Genomic DNA, 21,311 nt, shown 5'->3' with positions numbered 1-21,311 from the left:
GCTTTGGAAGAGATACCAGTGTCGGGGTGGACCTGCTTCAGCACTTTGTAGATGTAGATGCTGTAGCTCTCCTTCCTCCTGCGCTTCTTTTTCTTATCGCCCTTGGCAATGGCCTTCTGGGCCTTTCCGGCCTTCTTGGCAGCCTTTCCAGATGCCTTGGGTGGCATGATGATGCTCGTGCTGGCTGGCGTTGCGATACAATAATGAACTTTTGCGCGAGGCGAGCTTTCCTTTTATATCCCGCTCGCGACTCAGCTCAGAGCGGGTCGCGTGGCGGAGCGCGCTGATTGGTCAGTGGCGGGCTCCCTTGATCCTGAGCGGGGTATATAACACGAAGCTCGATCTGCGGGGCGGCATAATCATAGAATTAAGGAGTGGATAAGGCTGTCTTTCTAAACTGTTTCTACCTCTTGTATTTCGCCATTCCAAACGATCATTCCCGAGCGGTAGCCAAAACCGGGTTCTTGAAATTCTTGCGGAGGTTTGATCGGGCATCTAACAGCCTTGTAGCAGGCTTAGGCTATCGATAGGTTCAATTACCACCTTGTCTAGTAGCTCTAGTTGCCTAGCAACTAGAAGTTAGAGGCCTCGGCCTAACTAACACCCACCATCCACTTAGTCTACCTGGACACTTCACAGCACCCACCATAGTATAGATTAGATTAGGCTGCCTGGCCCACCAAGCTATGGCGACCAAAGTCAGATTCACAGACGAATCTGGCCGGGGTCGTACCCCAGCCCAACTACTTGAGGTGGTCTACGAGGTCACCCAGATTACCTACAAAAATGTGTACAAAATAACGAATGGAGCCATCTTGTTGGTACCCAATGCAAACCTCCCAGACCTCCTTTCGTCAGACACCATGAACAAACTAAGGGAGAAGAATATCACTGTCTACCCCCCTGCCGAATTCCAAGCCCAACGCACCATCTTTGTACATAGGATCCATGACATCATCATGGATCACTCAAATGATGAAATAATTGCAGAAATAGAGAGGAAAAACAGGGATGTCAAAATACTTCAGGCCCACAGATTCACAACCCAACGCAACAACCAAGTACTGAAACTTACTCTGGCTTCACCGGAGCAAGCAACGCAAGTCTGCACACAAGGCCTTTCTGCATTTGGCATCATGGCTGAACCTGACAAAATCAACCCACAGAGGTTTTACAAGCTCAAGCAATGCTTCAAATGCTTTCAGTACGACCACTATTCCAATGCATGTAACAATGGAACCCCCAAGTGCAGCAGGTGCACAGGGGAACACAGCTACAGGGAATGCACAAACCCTACACCCAAATGTGCTCTATGCAATGGTCCACACATTGCAATCTCGCATCTTTGTCCTCGCAGGCAAGAGGCAATCAAGCAACTGCATGAAACGGAGACAGCAGCCCGCCAACAGGCAGCTATTACCATCCCTGCCCCTCCTCCACCAGTAAATGCCTGGGGCATCCCTAACCAACAACAGGCCCAGTCGGTGGCCCAAGGGGACACCAAAGCACCCAGCACCCCCATAACCCCACTGTTATTCCAGAACAAACCCAGAATCAAACACAACAGGCCCCAACACCTAACTCTCTTGCAACAAACCCCGATCCCAAGCCCAGCTTAGGGGCCGAACTCCTAACATTTGCTCAAATCCAATTTCCAGACAACCCAGTGAAGCTCCTAGGTTTCTGGAACTCACTTAGGAAAGACAATGGCCTACCCCCTGTCCATATGTCCGAGGACTCGCTTGCCTACTTGACTCCTAGCATCACAACAACCGCCGGCCAGGCCCAAGCACAACCCAACAACCCCAACCCTAGTACTCCTCGCCCCCAGGCCTCTACCAACGCCCAGGAGACTCCAAACTCCCTGAACAACCCCGGCCCCTCCACCCCGACATTCTGGGAAACACCTATGTCCACCCTTCCTGGAACACTCCCACATCAGATCGCCCTCCAAGCTCTCACAAACTCCCTTGCCATACGGAACCCCATCCGGGGCACTAGGAAATTTCGCTTCAAACACCGCAGCCCCACAACAATATATTCCACACAACGCTGTACCAAGAGGCCTAGGACCAACACCTACAGCCGAACCCCATCCCCTGTGGACGGAGCAAGGGCAAGCAACCCCCACAACTCTTCACCAGAGAGCGACTCTAGCACCACGGATGTCGACATCATGAACAGCAGTGACACCGAAGACCCCCCAATGGCACAGCAACGTATGGGAAACCCCAACCCCAACCAATCCCCGACCGGAACCAGGAACAAGATACCTGACTCAACAGCTTTACCCCCCTCCTCCACAAACAGAAGCGACCAAACCGAATGTAATAACATTGGCACTACAACCAAACAATCACTTCCGTCTCATAGTCAATAATGGGGATCACAATCCTTCAGGTGAACATCAGACATTACTTCAACAACAGATACCTTCTCACTCTGGAGGTAGCCAGACTTAACCCAGATGTCGTCTTACTCAATGAAACAGCGGCCAGACAAGACCAGCACATCTCCATCTGGGGATATTCCACCAGGGAAGTCAACAGGGGTAGGTACAGTGGGGTGGCAATACTAATAAGAAGAGGGCTCTCCTACCGCCCCATCCTCATAGAAGACGACAACTTTCTTGCAATAGAACTCACCACTTCACACGGCCCCCTCATTGTCTGCACCGCATATCTACCACCTAGACTGGCCTACCTCCCCTCCATCCCTCTGAACAAGCTGCTCGACAGGAACCTCCCCACTATCATCGCAGGAGACCTGAATGCCCACCATCAGGCCTTATTCAACGCTCCTGACAGGCCAGACCTCAAGGGCAGGCAGCTCTTCAATCTAATGCAAAACCGGGACCTCTCCTTCCAAGGCCCCCACTTTAAGACGTTCTTTGCGGGCAACCATAGGGGCACCCCTGACATAGTGCTGACCAACAGAGATTGTGACCTGTTCCACTGCAGAGTAACCCCAGGCAAGAACGTGGGGTCGGATCACATCCCTGTGGTCACATCCCTCCAAGCAACCCCCTTCAGATATGTGGCACCATCCAGGCCCAGATTGGAAACCATACGTGCCCGTGACTATGACACCTTCCTTGCTGGCGACCCCATCCTTGAGTTCGACAACCTCCCAACCCAAACAATCGACCAAGCAGTAAACACCATCCACAACCGGATCCAGCTTGCAACCGAGGCCACTTGTGAAATATCCACCACTAGGACTTACCACCAATATAAGCCGACCCGAGAAATCAGAGGCAAAATGAATGTGTACCAGCGAGCCTGCCAAAGCCACTACCAAACAGGCCAGCCACCAGCGTTGACCCTACAAACACTCAGAAGGGAAACCATAGACCTTACGCTGACCCACAAGAGCCACATTTGGAGAACCCTAGTGAGACAGGCCAACCAGTACAAAAGGGAGCCGGGAACTTTCTGGCGCAAGATCAGACAGCTCCTGGGATCGGTTAACCCCAGCCTCACCCACCTTGTACACACATTCCTTGACGAAGATGAAGAGGAGCAACAAGAAAAAATGGAAGACCCGCAGGATCAGGCTGACCTCATGGGCGCAGTTTGGAAAAAGACACTCACAGCTTCAAACAGCAGAGCCTTCAACAACACTCACTTTGAACGTGTCAACCAATGGACAACAGAAAATGCCGCCTCCCTTAACAGCACCCCTCTGATTGACCTGACAACCCTAGAAGACGACCACCCTTTAACAAGACCCATAACTATGCTAGAGATGAGAGGAGTCATCAAAAACACCAGAGATAAGGCCCCAGGACCATCAGGGATCAAAGCGCTGCAGATCAAACTTCTACCAGGCAATCTTATGCAATCCATACTCAACCTATTCAACGCTATGCTGGCATCGGGTCACATTCCTGTAGCATTCAAGTCAGCCAAGATGATATTCATTCCCAAACCCAAGAAAGACCCCCACCAACCTGGCAACTACCGACCAATCTCACTCTTAGACTCAATAGGCAAGTGCTTTGAAAAAATCATGTCAAACCGCCTTAATTACTACATGGAGTACAACAACCTCTTCACAGAAAAGCAGTTTGGCTTTCGAGCACATAGATCAACCCAGCACGCAATTAACATCATCTACGACGCCTTAAGCTCAATTCGCAAGCAAAAACAGGTAGCCTTGATTGCGACGAGGGACGTACACAAGGCCTTCGACAGCCTGTGGCACGATGGTCTGGTGTACAAACTAGCAGACTTACCAGCGCAAAACTGGACCCTCCTCAGGCTGATCAGTAATTTCCTTAAGAATAGGCAAGTTACCCCCAGCTTCAAGGCAAACGAGGCCGCAGCCTTCACCCCAACAGCTGGAGTCCCCCAAGGATCATGCTTGAGCCCGGTTCTCTTCAACATCTTTGTAAATGACCTGCCCCAACCAGAGTATAGGGACACCATTATCGTGCAATTTGCGGACGACGTAACGCACGTAATAACATCTAACCCTAGCAGCCAAGCGGCCAAACATGCAACTGCAACCCGTAAGGCAAACGTAGAACTAGCAAGGACTGCTAACTGGGAAAGGAAATGGAGGATCACCACTAACCCAGAAAAGATTCAATTAAGCACTGTCGGCTGTATGGCCTTCTCAATTGAAAATGAGGGGGGAATAAGAATCAGGGGTGAACCCATAGCCATCTCAAACTCCAACACAGTGCTCGGTTACAACTTCAACAGGCTTCTCAACTCCTCCCAGTACGTATCCCAGAAGACAGCGATGGCCCGGGGCTCACTGGCGAGGCTCTTCCGTTTCAACCAAGCCCCATCCCACATCAAGCTCCACCTGTACAGAATGATCATAAGGCCTAGCTTGGAATACCCATACGTTCCCCTGAACCTCACCAACAAATCCAACATGTTGAAGATTCAACGAGTACAAAACAAAGCACTTCGCTTTGCAGAGGGCCTGACTCTGAGTGACAGGGTGAGAACCGACCTGATCCATGAGACGCTCAACATGAAGCCAATGAACATTAGGCTCAGCTACCTGGCCAGAAGACAGCTGTACCGTATGAAGAACATGTATGTCCCAGACCCAGAAGATCCCTTCGTAGCAGAAAACACCACCAGCGACTACGAGATCCACGAACCACCACACAGAACCAGAAGAATCACTCTCCAACAAAAAGTGATCAGACATATCCATGATGAGGCCTTCCCAAGCCCTCAGATACTAAGCGGTCTGCCAGACGATCCAGATGAGTGGCCCATCCCGGACCCAATCTACACCAAATGAAGAATAAAGAAAGAAAGAAAAAAAAAAATATAAATAATAAAAAAAAAAAAAAAAAAAAAAAATAATAATAATAAATAAAAAAAAAAAAAAAAAAAAAAAAAAAAAAAAAAAAAAAAAAAAAATATATATAAATAAAACACCTACAAAAAAATATAAAACCAAAAAACCATTTGTCGTGGCGTCAGAAGTGTAACTACCCTGATGTTTCTAAGATTAGCCTCCTTCAGCCAACTCCATCGGCTCTAGTGCTTTAGGACACCAACAAGGTCACAAACACTAGCCCCCCCAGCCAATGTACTGACAACCCAACATAACACACACGCAAACAAACAACACATACAAAAATGTCAACCCATGGTGGACAGGCCACCGAACTTTCAAACCTCCTCTCTCTCGACACCCGCATCCTCTTCCTGAATTTCATCTCCCCATCCCTCTACCTCCCCCATCCTTTCCATTCCCTATGGACATCAAAGCAAAAGGCGGCATAAAACCACCACAAACCCACAACAGCAGCAGCAATGTCAGGACGCGGCAAGGGAGGCAAAGTGAAGGGCAAGTCAAAGTCTCGCTCCAGCAGGGCCGGACTTCAGTTCCCCGTGGGCAGAATTCACCGTCTGCTGCGTAAGGGCAACTACGCCGAACGCGTCGGTGCTGGCGCTCCTGTCTACCTGGCAGCCGTCATGGAATACCTCGCTGCCGAAGTTCTGGAGCTCGCCGGTAACGCCGCACGTGACAACAAGAAGACCCGTATCATCCCACGTCACTTGCAGTTGGCCATCCGCAACGACGAAGAACTCAACAAACTTCTGTCTGGCGTAACCATTGCACAGGGAGGTGTTCTTCCAAACATTCAGGCAGTTCTTTTGCCAAAGAAGACAGAGAAGAAGTAAGCACTTCTGCCACCCACCACGACAAATACCATAACCAGGCTCCATCCGGAGCCACACACACTTTAATAGAGAGATTCAAGTAGACAATCAACTTTCAAACATTAATAATAACATTTATATTGATTTCATTTGGAATGTGTACATAACAAACAAACAAACAAAACAAAATTATAGGGGATATTCAGCATCACTTGGAATATTAACCAATCATATAAATCCAATATATATTTTATATTTTACTTTAAGCGAGGAATTCATATTCTATCAATTTTTAATCATACAAATGAACAAAAGCAATTCTTCACTAGACGTAACGAATGAATAAATGATCAAGGTTTTAATGTGTTTCATGAATAATAATATATATATATATATATATATATATATATATATATATATATATATATATATAATATATATATATATATAATATAATATAATATATTATAATACTTGTGAACCAGAATATGTTTGAGCAGCAGCGATCGTGCCATTGGCCGAAGTGCAACAATTCAAATAATTTAAAGGGCCTGCTCGGGTATATAAGAGAGGCTGGGAGACTGGGGCCGGTGGTGGGTGATGGGTGATGAGTGATGGTGTGGTGTGGTGTGGTGTTGTTAAGAGTTGATTTACGGCCAGCCAGCCAGCTGCAGCCAAGGCAGGGCAGGGCAAGGCAAGGCAAGGCAAGGCAAGGCAAGGCAATAACAGGACAGGACAGCCAAGGCAAGGCAAGGCAAGGCAAGGCAAGGCAAGGCAAGCAGGCGGGCGGGCGGGCGGGCGGGCGGGCGGGCGGGCGGGCAGCCAGCCAGCCAGCCAGCCAGCCAGCCAGCCAGCCAGCCAGCCAGCCAGGCAGGCAGGCAGGCAGGCAGGCAGGCAGGCAGGCAGGCAGCCAGGCAGCCAGCCAGTCAGCCAACCAGCCAGCCAGCCAGCCAGCCAGCCAGGCAGGCAGGCAGCCAGCCAGCCAGCCACTCCCACTTTGTATTTATATGCATTCAATTTATATTCAAACATTATATATGTTAAGGGCCTAGTTTTAGTGTTTATTTTAAAAATGACAAACATCGAGTCGTTTTACCAGTCCTTTAGCGTTAACGGTGATGCATTTTAAAACTGAACAGAAATCACCTTTTCTGGATATATCAAATATCGAATCCGCTTAATGTGCCTACAATTCAATCATTCAAAAAATACATAATTTACATCATGCCTTTTCATAGAACAGACAATAAGATTTGAGACAATAAGAACTTTAGTTTTATAACTAAAGTTGCACAATTATACCAACTCTATGGTGGCTGGGTGGTAAGGTGTGTGGCTGGTGTTTTGGAAGTCGCGAGTTCAAACGACCCAATGGGAGTACTTTTTTTTTTTTTTTATGCCATACAATCTTCCTAGTACTATTATGTAGGTGTGTGTGTGTGTGTTTTTATTCATTCTTTGGTTTTATAGATGACATACATATTGACTCCTTTTACCGGTCCTTAATTAGGCTCTGGGGAAGCAATGGTGGTGGTGGTGGTGGTGCATTTAAAACTAAACCAAAAATCACCAGTTCTGGACGCGTCAAATATCATATCCGCTTAATGTGTCTACAACCTAATTACTTAAAACTACACTATTTAATTCATTCATATCACGTGCATATTGGTCATTATGCTCATACAACCGACATAACAATTTATTTTCATTATTAGAATCATACATTTCATCAAGTAATACAGATACAAAGAGATTTTCTTTCTGAGAAGACCGTTAGTATTGGCTGGCTGGCAGGCAGGCAGGCAGGCATTTGAGGGTTATTATTTCGCCTGTTGATTGGGGGGAGGGTTGATGTGTTAGGGGGTTTTCGGTTAGGTGTGGTGGTGGTGATTGGTGGTGATTGGTGGTGGTGGTGATTGGTGGTGATTGGTGGTGAGTAGTGGTGGTGGTGGTGGTGGTGGTGGTAGTAGGTGGGAGGGGGGGGGGGGGGGGGAATGATGGTCTGTGGATTCCTTCTCCGTACCCCTTACATATAAGCAAAAACATGCCTTCCTGTGGGTATAGAAACATTAACACAAATTATATCAGTAACTGATATTGTAGCCTTTTAAACAGAAAAGATTTGTACATACAAATACTTTTAAATTATCATTTATTTGTGGAAATGGCATTTACGTCATTAAATTGATACCTCAGCATCAAGTGTCCTGCAGTGGTCCAGTGGTAAAGTGTATATAAGTGATGCGTATTCTTGGAGTTGCGAGTTCAAACCCGGATTAAGCTATATATATATATATATATATATATATATATATATATATATATATATATATATATATACAACATGTTTTGTTTTGGTTGTTTGTTTTTGTATAAAGCCTCACACACTATATTAAGCGAGTTTGTTTTAAACATGACATACATATTAATTCATTTTACCAGGCCTTATTCCACACAACTCCGTGAATTTCCCGTGGAGCCAGCCAGCCAGCCAGCCATTCAAACAAAAACAAACGAAACAAAACAAAACAAAACAAAAAAATTATTGCCAACAGCATTTGGTGTTCCCAGGCGGTCACCCATCCAAGTACTAACCAAACCCAACGTTGCTTAACTTCGCTGATCGGACGAGAAGCGGTGTTCTCAACGTGGTATGGCCGTTGGCATGAGACTGCCTACACATTGTGGCTAATAACCAACTCTTTTTAGTCATCACGGCAGGATACGGACCTTCTTGTGGTGTCTTAATGGTAATTGTATCCTAACATATTTTTGTCTCCTTGGCATGGATATTTAACATCGTTTATTCAGTCTTGGGTTTATGTTCTTTCGCCATTTACAGACATTTTACATCTACCTACTTCCTCAGCCTACCCTGCCAATTTCTAATGAATTTGTGGATTTTCTTTTGTAATACATACATGTGTGTGCTCATCTGCTCTTCAGTTTTTATGATATTTGTCTCATCTGTCCTGCTTTATGATACTTTTACAAAGAACATGAACAAATGCTTCTATTTTAGAGAAGATATGGGATCCAGGTTTCGGAGCCGTAAAACCAACCGTCGTGATTGGTGGACGAGTTGCCAGGTTGCAGCTTCTGTACCGTGCCGGCACATAAATAGGTTCGGCTCAAGCGGCGGCAGCATCATTCCCCCGTGACTGTCTGAGCGTCTCTCATCACCTTGGTTATCTCATCATCATCATGGTAGAAGCAAAGCCTACCAAGAAGGCTGCGGCTGCTGCTGCTGTGGTGGCCACCACCAGGAAACCTCGCGTCCAGGTTGCTCACCCGAAAACTAGTCAAATGGTTCTAGCCGCGGTCGCAGCACTCAAAGACCGTAAGGGCTCGTCTCTACAAGCAATCAAGAAGTACGTTGTTGCCAACAACAAAGTCGAGGCTGCCAAGATCGCCATTTACATCCGAAGATTTCTCAAGAAAGCAGTGGCTGACGGCATTCTTGTTCAGACCAAGGGAAGTGGAGCTAGTGGATCATTCAAGCTGGCCGTAGCAGAGAAGAGGGCCGTTCTAACTCCCAAGAAAGCCACCACAACCAAGAAACCATCTACAGCAGCAAAGAAGGCCGTGGTAACTCCCAAGAAAGCCGCCACAAGCAACAAACCACCTACAGCCTTGAAAAAGAAGCAGCAGCAGCAGCAGCTTGTTGTTGGGAACAAAAAGCCCAAAATAAAGAGAGCTTCAAAATCTCCCAAACCACCCAAGGCAAAGAAAGCTGTCAAGAAAACAACAAAGGCAAAATAAACGACGACATGCAAGCAGCATGAATACACATGACAATAAACATCCAGGCCTCCCCCCTCAGTGGAGGGGCCTCATATGATTCCAAAAAGAGTTTAGTTTTGTAGACAAATAAATCATTACTTTTGGGGTAGATTTACTCTGTATATTATATATATATATATATATATATATATATATATATATATATATATATATATATATATATATATATATATATATATATATATATATATATATATATATATATATATATATATATATATATATACACACATACATGGGTGAGGTGATATGGTACCAAAGTTTTTGGTGAGGTGATTGACATTTACACAAGATAAAACACGAACCAATGGGAATAAAAACATAAGAATGGAAGTAACTGCAGAAGGCCTATTGGCCCATAACACAAGCACTTCCTCTTGATGCTTCTATATTGGTTCGGAGTCTTGAAGCTATAATATATATATATATATATATATATATATATATATATATATATATATATATATATATATATATATATATATATATATATATGCACACAAAACTAAATAGTCTTGTTAGACAAATTGCCCCTATTAGAGGCAAGTTGACTAACAAGCCGAATGACTGCAATTGTTTTGAATTTGAGTTAAATCTAACATAGAAATGTAATCAAACCTAACCTAACCTATGCTAACCCAAGCTAAGCTAACCTAACCTAACCTAAGCTAACCCAAGCTAAGCTAAGCTAACCTAACCTAACCTAACCTAACCTAACCTAAGCTAAGCTAACCTAACCTAACCTAACCTAACCTAACCTAACCCAGCAATTCATGATCTTAATATAATACTGTTAATTGGATAAACCAATTTGGAAAGAAATGTTCGAAAATAACAAAATTAACTGTGCTTGTTAGGAAAATTGGGCCTTGCATACTTGTCCCAATAGTGTGGTTCTCGCTTTTAGGTACGACATAAACGTATACCTAAGTTGAGAGAGAAAAAGATTCGCACTCAAACATGCATATCGATTGCCAGTCCTGAATTCTGGGTAGATATTCGTGTCCTCCCTTTTCATTTACCATCATTTGGATACTATCAAAACAGCTCTGAGAAGGATAAAATGAATAAAACGGGTAGCTCACTCATGTAAAAAGGAAGAGTTGGGAAAGATCTCTCTCTCTCTCTCTCTCCCCCTCACCCCCCCCCCCACCAATGATCCTGCTCTGCTAGTATATAACGTAACAAACCTTCCCCCCCCCCCTCCCTCCCCAATTAGAGTCCCTTTAAGCATGCGAGGATAAAAAATAGATTTCATAAGACCCAATGTGCTAGCTGATATCAAAACAATTTATGTTATCGTCTATTAAGCCCTTCAGTAAAAAAGTATAGGGACCTAATTAGGTCCCGTTTTGAGGTGGTGGTGGGTGGAATCGATGGATTAGCCAAGCTCTTATCCGCCGAATCCGTAGAGGGTACGACCCTGGCGCTTCAGAGCGTACACCACGTCCATGGCAGTGACGGTCTTCCTCTTGGCGTGTTCCGTGTAGGTTACAGCATCACGGATGACGTTCTCGAGGAACACCTTCAGGACGCCACGGGTCTCTTCGTAGATGAGACCCGAAATACGCTTCACGCCGCCACGACGAGCTAAGCGACGAATAGCGGGCTTGGTGATGCCCTGGATGTTGTCACGTAGCACCTTACGATGACGCTTGGCGCCACCCTTTCCGAGTCCCTTGCCTCCCTTGCCGCGTCCAGTCATGGTGTTGAAGTTGTGTGAATCGAATTGACGAATGCCATTCATTTCATTTCATTTAAATATAGGTCAAGATACCCTAATGGGTGAGCGTGGAAGTGGGGATAGGGGAAGAATTAGTGGGGGTGAGAGGAAGGGTTTTCAGTATGAGGTAAAGTGCCAGGGCTAGACCCAGCTGCATGGCATTGAAATCGTTATGACCAGACTAGGCAGTGAAGGCAAGGAATCGGATCTGTGACAACATTTCGTCTTTTCTGAGCACCCACGGAGACAGCAGTCCTCAGCTGGGTGTGCCCTGGAGGCTCACACCAGATGTGGTTTTTGATCTGTCAATCAGCATCGCGGCCCACCCAAGGCACCAGAAAACGGGAGCTAGTTGGTCCCCCCCTAAAGAGGGGGGAGAAGAGTTAGGAGGTTATAGTTGGAAGTTTGGTGATTTGAGTAGTGATATTATAGGAGAGGGGTTATGTAAAGGACGGAGCAGGAGGTGGATCGTCGATCAGGTTAAAGAGGTTGTGCGTATGTCTGGGTCTGCTTAGGACGTTTCTGAGGAACGTGTCGTAGTTGTCATGATAGGTGAGAATTCTGTCAATCTGTTTCTTCCCCATAGTATCCCAGGTTATGTTCAGAGGTGGGATGTTCGCCCTCTCATGCAGGGCCTCACTGGTGGTGAAGTCCTGCCAATGGGTATCGAACACCCATCTCAGAGCCCTGTTCTGTGTACGCTGGAGTTTCTTCCTATTTGTTGGTGCTGCAAGTGTGAGTGGGATCGGTGCATATGTTAGGAGTGGGAGAATAAGTGTTTTGTATAAGTAGAGCTTGGTGGCTTGGGAGGCATGTTTAAGTGGGTAGAGTTTTGATAGGGCGTTTGAGGCTATAGCTTTCTTGGGTGTTATGTGTGTGTGAAAGCGAAGGTTAAAGTCTAGTGTGAGTCCAAGTACTGTGGTTTTGTTGACTCTTGGGATCTGGGTTGCATCTGGTGATTGAGAGTAGAGTTTTACTGGGTCAGGGTTACGTCGTTTGTTGTAGAAAAAGTATGTTATTTTTGACTTGTTGGGGTTTGTTTTTATTCGCCAGTCGTGTTCCCAGAGGGTGACTTTGTCTATTTCTTGTTGTGCTTTCTGTGTGAGGGCGTTAATCGTATAGTCTGTGATCAGTTGGGTTACGTCGTCAGCGTAGCAAAGGGTCATTGATGTCCAGTATACTGGGTCAGGGATGTCGTTTATATAGAGTATGTATAAGGTTGGTGAAAGAACTGAGCCCTGAGGGACACCTGCATTTAGGTTGAAATAACCCGACAGCTTGCTGAGGAACTTGATCTGCATCTTTCTATTTGTTAGAAAGCTGCAAAGTAGCCTCTGCATGTTATCAGATAGTTGAAACAGAGTGCAGAGTTTGTAACGCAGGCCGTCGTGCCATACGGTGTCAAAAGCTTTTTCGACGTCCTTTGCAATGAGGGCCGTCTTGGCCCTTTGGTGTTTATTTATGGAGAGGTAGTTTGTTATTATGTTCAGTGCGTCTTGTGTTGAGCGGTGTTGTCTGAAGCCAAATTGTTTGTCTGTCAATATGTTTTTGTGTTCTAGGTGATTCCTGAGTTTATGATTAATGAGTTTTTCGTATACTTTTCCTAATGTCTCTAGTAAGCTGATCGGTCTGTAGTTCTTAGGGTCTGTCGGGGATTTTTGGGGTTTTGGAATGAGGATTGCTGTGGCTTCTTTGAATGGGCTTGGGAAATATCCTGATGCTAGTGAGGCGTTGTAGACGAATGCCCGCACGATTTCCCGACTATATCCCATCAAGCGGACGTACTAGTAGCATTGCAACTCCTGCCTGCCCTTACTTTACGCTTGTGGTCGAGTAGACACGGCTTTCTCACAACGCTTTCAAAACTGCAGTTGCCTACTCGTCTGTTTCACGTCCCTGTGAAATGACTTTTGCACAAATCCAAAAAATAGAGCAAAATCAGCGATAATAGTGATTGAGGTGAGCCGCCTGTTGGCTGCAGCCAGAGGAAGGAGGGGAGGGGCAACGGGGTGACGTAGGCGAGTCGAGCAGCCAATGGCGCTCGAGCAAGCGCCTCGAGACGGCGTATATAAGCAAAAATTTTTCGGCGCCGGCCATCAGATCAGAGACTCAGCAACTAGCAACCGTCGCGGTCGGACGTGCTCGCGTTGCTCCAGCTCTTCTCTCTCGCACCTAGTACTGCAGGGTGGATAAACAATTGGCAGCAGACTTGCGTCTCTCTAGATGGTCAGACCCCACTCCTAACTTGGTATTTTATGCCGGGTAGAGACGGGAGGCCATCTTCAGTGACGTGTAGTCTTGGAGAGAGATCCATCGGCCTCCAGGAAGCTCATTATGCGTCACAAACGCTTCAAGATCAGGGGTACGCCCCTCAACGAACATCCATTCTCCAAGACATCTCTCCTGAAGCTCTTTAAAGACGTTGCAGGAGTAACACCCAACGACATCAAGCAGGAAGGCACGGACATCCTTTTCTTCTTTTATAGTGAGGAGGAAGTCGACAAACTTCTGTCTTACAGCGCTAACTTCTCCAACCAACACCTTCGTCTCAACTTCCCACGCCAGTACCTGGCTGAACACTCTGTCGTTATTCACGATCTCAGTCAATGGATCGTGGAACAAGATGACGCTGATGATAGTGCGTTCATGCACGACTTCAAGGCATCAAACCCGGACCTACGGCTTCACCAAGCTCAATTCTTCAATTCAAGTCGCTCCCTGAAGCTGACCTTCGAGACGGTAGCTGCGGCTACTATGGCTACCAGAAATGGAGTTTACAGCTTTGGAATTCACATTCCGCCTTTCCGTGTGAAGATGGAACGTTTTCACATCGTCAACCAGTGCCTCCGATGCTACGAGTACACCCACTCCACCAGCAAATGTACCCAGCGGATTCAGAAGTGTAGCCTCTGCTCAGCTGACCACCATTACTCCATCTGCAAGTCTGAAACACTATGCTGCTTGCTGTGCAAAGGCGATCATCCAGCAATCTCCATACATTGTCCTCACAGACAAAACGCCATTAAAAACATGGAGAAATCCACATCTTCAACCGGAGCCAGTACCTCTGAAGCAACAAGCCAATCAGCGACCACCTCTACTTCAGGTTTCAACGCCCAAGCCGCCATCTTCCCGGAGCTCCCGGGAGGACGTCCCACTGCTACTACCAGCCAATGGGGAGCCAGCTCCCAAACGCCAACCAGCGATTCGTCGAGCCAGCCATCGCCACCGGCCCAACCAAAGACAAAGCTAATTGGGCAGAGCACAGTAAAAGCTCTGATATCAACAGCCAGAATTACTGCTGGCAATAACCCCGAGAATTTGTGAGGCTTCTGAAAATTCTGTACAAGGCGAACGGTCTCCCTACCTTCATTGTTCCTGAGGAAGTTTTCAACGCTCCGCGTTCATCTCCAACAACTGACCCTGTAGAGGAGGATGCTGACTCTACATCCGACGACGACGATTCCGCCACTGCAATGCAGCCCTCAGATCCTGTTCGGGTACCTACAGCTCACAAGACTCTGCCTCATGTGACCCCCACTTCTGCATCAGTTCCCGTTACCAACCATGACATCACTGTGAACGCAGCCACGCTTTCTGACATACTGTCAGCTCCTGCTCCACACGCTTCTCCAGCTGCTGCTGTCCCTTCACCCGTCTCAGTGGCGAATTTCGCTGCTATCGACCCTTGGTGTGACCCTATAGAGGGTACCGACTATGCAGCACCTTCTGCTGCAGTACCTACCGCTGTTACACACCCTCCGAGAACTCTACCTTCAAGACATCAACCCTCAAGAACCCAACCTTCAAGAAATCTACCCCAGCGTGTCAACACCCCTGCTCCTCACTCATCTGATGAATCGGATGAGGACGTATCTGTCGGTACACCATCACCCCCAAGGAAAGATCACCTTCAAGCATCAACACGAACCGTGACCACCAAGACCGACAAGCCCAAAAAAAAGAACAACGATCAAAGTTTGGTGAAATCAACAAGAAAGAAGACTCCTAACGAACTGACTTAACATCATCTGACATCAAACCTCCACTGCCAGCTGCTTGCGTTCCCGGCCTCTGTGTGTATTGCAAATGACACCCCACTCAATTCTACTTTCATCTGATCAAGCTCAAATCCACGGTGGTTGGGCCACCGATCTTTCATCTCCCCTCTTCACCTCATCTCCAGATCCTTGCTCAAGATTTCTGCAACCTCGCCCCGTTCTTCCATCCCCTGCTTGCCAGCTCTATGGACTTTTTAATCCGTTAATCCGGCCATCACAAACCACAGTTGTTCACCATGGCTCGCACCAAGCAGACTGCTCGCAAGTCCACGGGAGGCAAGGCTCCTCGTAAGCAGCTGGCCACCAAGGCAGCACGCAAGTCTGCTCCTGCCACAGGGGGTGTGAAGAAGCCTCACCGTTACAGGCCCGGAACGGTCGCCCTGCGTGAGATCCGTCGTTACCAGAAGAGCACCGAGTTGCTCATCAGGAAACTTCCCTTCCAGCGTCTGGTGCGCGAGATTGCCCAGGACTTCAAGACCGATCTTCGCTTCCAGTCGTCTGCCGTCATGGCTTTACAGGAGGCATCCGAGGCTTACCTGGTCGGTCTCTTCGAGGACACTAACCTCTGTGCCATCCACGCCAAGCGTGTCACCATCATGCCAAAGGACATTCAGCTTGCTCGCCGTATCCGTGGAGAGCGTGCATAAGCTAAATCGACCACCCTAGTATACACCAAACTCGGCCCTTCTCAGGGCCAAAATATCCTTCTAAGGAGATTTCAGACATTCCTAGCATAATTTAGGTGTCATACATACATGTGATATCAATAAATCAAGTCATTTGTAGTACAACCTGTTCTCTTACAAACAAAACGCCGTCGCTTTTCACTCTTATGCACTGTCAAGGATCACCCCCCCCCCCAAAATAAAAATTGTCATACTGTACTAGAAATAAAAGCAGCTTGTATAAGTGACATATACTGTCCAGTCCTGTTTTATTCTGTTTTCGGTCCTCTGGCTTAATCTGTTAAGTTAGGAGATGACATTTTAAATTAACCGTTTTCTTGACATTTTCAAACCTAAGAGGGTGGCCTGCATAGTAATCCTAATGTGGAACATAACAATGAATCTCTAATCTCTAGAAAAAAGATACCGAGTGCTTATATGTGTTGAGAGAGAGAGAGAGAGAGAGAGAGAGAGAGAGAGAGAGAGAGAGAGAGAGAGAGAGAGAGAGAGAGAGAGAGAGAGAGAGAGAGAGAGAGAGACACACACAGACAGACAGACAAGACAGACAAGACAGACAGACAGACAGACAGACAGACAGACAGACAGACAGACAGACAGACAGACGACAGGCAGGCAGGCAGGCAGACAGACAGACAGACAGACAGACAGACAGACAGACAGACAGACACTGAGAGAGAGAAACACACACAGACAGTTTCATAAATATTCTCATTTTATAGCTATTTGCTTTCAGTGACAGAGGTTTTTGTTATAATAGTATTGGTGTCTAACACTCACAATCTCTTTAGAAATTAAAGTGTGGCTCCAATGGAGCCGAGTTTGTTGGTTTGAGGCCAAGCCACCACCACAGGGCAGTAAGTAAGCCGTTTACTTGGAGGAGGTGTACTTGGTGACGGCCTTAGTGCCCTCAGAGACGGCGTGCTTGGCCAGTTCTCCGGGCAACAGGAGCCTTACAGCCGTCTGGATCTCCCGACTGGTAATGGTGGAACGCTTGTTGTAGTGGGCCAGGCGAGAAGCCTCGGCGGCGATGCGCTCGAAGATGTCGTTCACGAACGAGTTCATGATCGACATGGCTTTGGAAGAGATACCAGTGTCGGGGTGGACCTGCTTCAGCACTTTGTAGATGTAGATGCTGTAGCTCTCCTTCCTCCTGCGCTTCTTTTTCTTATCGCCCTTGGCAATGGCCTTCTGGCCTTTCCGGCCTTCTTGGCAGCCTTTCCAGATGCCTTGGGTGGCATGATGATGCTCGTGCTGGCTGGCGTTGCGATACAATAATGAACTTTTGCGCGAGGCGAGCTTTCCTTTTATATCCCGCTCGCGACTCAGCTCAGAGCGGGTCGCGTGGCGGAGCGCGCTGATTGGTCAGTGGCGGCTCCCTTGATCCTGAGCGGGGTATATAACACGAAGCTCGATCTGCGGGGCGGCATAAAACCACCACAAACCCACAACAGCAGCAGCAATGTCAGGACGCGGCAAGGGAGGCAAAGTGAAGGGCAAGTCAAAGTCTCGCTCCAGCAGGGCCGGACTTCAGTTCCCCGTGGGCAGAATTCACCGTCTGCTGCGTAAGGGCAACTACGCCGAACGCGTCGGTGCTGGCGCTCCTGTCTACCTGGCAGCCGTCATGGAATACCTCGCTGCCGAAGTTCTGGAGCTCGCCGGTAACGCCGCACGTGACAACAAGAAGACCCGTATCATCCCACGTCACTTGCAGTTGGCCATCCGCAACGACGAAGAACTCAACAAACTTCTGTCTGGCGTAACCATTGCACAGGGAGGTGTTCTTCCAAACATTCAGGCAGTTCTTTTGCCAAAGAAGACAGAGAAGAAGTAAGCACTTCTGCCACCCACCACGACAAATACCATAACCAGGCTCCATCCGGAGCCACACACACTTTAATAGAGAGATTCAAGTAGACAATCAACTTTCAAACATTAATAATAACATTTATATTGATTTCATTTGGAATGTGTACATAACAAACAAACAAACAAAACAAAATTATAGGGGATATTCAGCATCACTTGGAATATTAACCAATCATATAAATCCAATATATATTTTATATTTTACTTTAAGCGAGGAATTCATATTCTATCAATTTTTAATCATACAAATGAACAAAAGCAATTCTTCACTAGACGTAACGAATGAATAAATGATCAAGGTTTTAATGTGTTTCATGAATAAATATATATATATATATATATATATATATATATATATATATATATATATATATATATATATATATATATATATATATATATATATATATATATATATATATATATATATATATATATATATAATACTTGTGAACCAGAATATGTTTGAGCAGCAGCGATCGTGCCATTGGCCGAAGTGCAACAATTCAAATAATTTAAAGGGCCTGCTCGGGTATATAAGAGAGGCTGGGAGACTGGGGCCGGTGGTGGGTGATGGGTGATGAGTGATGGTGTGGTGTGGTGTTGTTAAGAGTTGATTTACGGCCAGCCAGCCAGCTGCAGCCAAGGCAGGGCAGGGCAAGGCAAGGCAAGGCAAGGCAAGGCAAGGCAATAACAGGACAGGACAGCCAAGGCAAGGCAAGGCAAGGCAAGGCAAGGCAAGGCAAGCAGGCGGGCGGGCGGGCGGGCGGGCGGGCGGGCGGGCGGCGGGCAGCCAGCCAGCCAGCCAGCCAGCCAGCCAGCCAGCCAGCCAGCCAGCCAGCCAGCCAGGCAGGCAGGCAGGCAGGCAGGCAGGCAGGCAGCAGCCAGGCAGCCAGCCAGTCAGCCAACCAGCCAGCCAGCCAGCCAGGCAGGCAGGCAGCCAGCCAGCCAGCCACTCCCACTTTGTATTTATATGCATTCAATTTATATTCAAACATTATATATGTTAAGGGCCTAGTTTTAGTGTTATTTTAAAAATGACAAACACATCGAGTCGTTTTACCAGTCCTTTAGCGTTAACGGTGATGCATTTTAAAACTGAACAGAAATCACCTTTTCTGGATATATCAAATATCGAATCCGCTTAATGTGCCTACAATTCAATCATTCAAAAAATACATAATTTACATCATGCCTTTTCATAGAACAGACAATAAGATTTGAGACAATAAGAACTTTAGTTGTTATAACTAAAGTTGCACAATTATACCAACTCTATGGTGGCTGGGTGGTAAGGTGTGTGGCTGGTGTTTTGGAAGTCGCGAGTTCAACGACCCAATGGGAGTACTTTTTTTTTTTTTTATGCCATACAATCTTCCTAGTACTATTATGTAGGTGTGTGTGTGGTGTGTTTTTATTCATTCTTTGGTTTTTATAGATGACATACATATTGACTCCTTTTACCGGTCCTTAATTAGGCTCTGGGGAAGCAATGTGGTGGTGGTGGTGGTGGTGCATTTAAAACTAAACCAAAAATCACCAGTTCTGGACGCGTCAAATATCATATCCGCTTAATGTGTCTACAACCTAATACTTAAAACTACACTATTTAATTCATTCATATCACTGTGCATATTGGTCATTATGCTCATACAACCGACATAACAATTTATTTCATTATTAGAATCATACATTTCATCAAGTAATACAGATACAAAGAGATTTTCTTTCTGAGAAGACCGTTTAGTATTGGCTGGCTGGCAGGCAGGCAGGCAGGGCATTTGAGGGTTATTATTTCGCCTGTTGATTGGGGGGAGGGTTGATGTGTTAGGGGGTTTTCGGTTAGGTGTGGTGGTGGTGATTGGTGGTGATTGGTGGTGGTGGTGATTGGTGGTGATTGGTGGTGAGTAGTGGTGGTGGTGGTGGTGGTGGTGGTGTAGTAGGTGGGAGGGGGGGGGGGGGGGGGGGAAGGGGAATGATGGTCTGTGGATTCCTTCTCCGTACCCCTTACATATAAGCAAAAACATGCCTTCCTGTGGGTATAGAAACATTAACAACAAATTATATCAGTAACTGATATTGTAGCCTTTTAACAGAAAAGATTTGTACATACAAATACTTTTTAAATTATCAGTTATTTGTGGAAATGGCATTTACGTCATTAAATTGATACCTCAGCATCAAGTGTCCTGCAGTGGTCCAGTGGTAAAGTGTATATAAGTGATGCGTATTCTTGGAGTTGCGAGTTCAAACCCGGATTAAGCTATATATATATATATATATATATATATATATATATATATATATATATATATATATATATTATATATACAACATGTTTTGTTTTGGTTGTTTGTTTTTGTATAAAGCCTCACACACTATATTAAGCGAGTTTGTTTTAAACATGACATACATATTAATTCATTTTACCAGGCCTTATTCCACACAACTCCGTGAATTTCCCGTGGAGCCAGCCAGCCAGCCAGCCATTCAAACAAAAACAAACGAAACAAAAACAAAACAAAACAAAAAACATTATTGCCAACAGCATTTGGTGTTCCCAGGCGGTCACCCATCCAAGTACTAACCAAACCCAACGTTGCTTAACTTCGCTGATCGGACGAGAAGCGGTGTTCTCAACGTGGTATGGCCGTTGGCATGAGACTGCCTACACATTGTGGCTAATAACCAACTCTTTTTAGTCATCACGGCAGGATACGGACCTTCTTGTGGTGTCTTAATGGTAATTGTATCCTAACATATTTTTGTCTCCTTGGCATGGATATTTAACATCGTTTATTCAGTCTTGGGTTTATGTTCTTTCGCCATTTACAGACATTTTACATCTACCTACTTCCTCAGCCTACCCTGCAATTTCTAATGAATTTGTGGATTTTCTTTTGTAATACATACATGTGTGTGCTCATCTGCTCTTCAGTTTTTATGATATTTGTCTCATCTGTCCTGCTTTATGATACTTTTACAAAGAACATGAACAAATGCTTCTATTTTAGAGAAGATATGGGATCCA

General features: G+C 46.0%; 2 non-coding genes across 2 annotated transcripts; both read right to left on the bottom strand.

The window, feature by feature from the left end:
• Positions 1-8,686: 8,686 nt before the first annotated feature.
• Positions 8,687-8,805, bottom strand: LOC138360347 (5S ribosomal RNA). The gene has a single exon (XR_011226297.1). It is a non-coding gene; the product is annotated as a 5S ribosomal RNA (ribosomal RNA).
• Positions 8,806-20,819: 12,014 nt separating this feature from the next.
• LOC138360346 (5S ribosomal RNA) lies at positions 20,820-20,938 on the bottom strand. The gene has a single exon (XR_011226296.1). It is a non-coding gene; the product is annotated as a 5S ribosomal RNA (ribosomal RNA).
• Between the last annotated feature and the right edge of the window lie 373 nt (positions 20,939-21,311).

Source organism: Procambarus clarkii, unplaced genomic scaffold (assembly GCF_040958095.1).
Source record: "Procambarus clarkii isolate CNS0578487 unplaced genomic scaffold, FALCON_Pclarkii_2.0 HiC_scaffold_109, whole genome shotgun sequence".
NCBI classification, from domain to species: Eukaryota; Metazoa; Arthropoda; class Malacostraca; order Decapoda; family Cambaridae; genus Procambarus; species Procambarus clarkii.
Note: the sequence above shows the minus strand (reverse complement) of the source record. Positions and strands in the feature narration are given on the sequence as shown.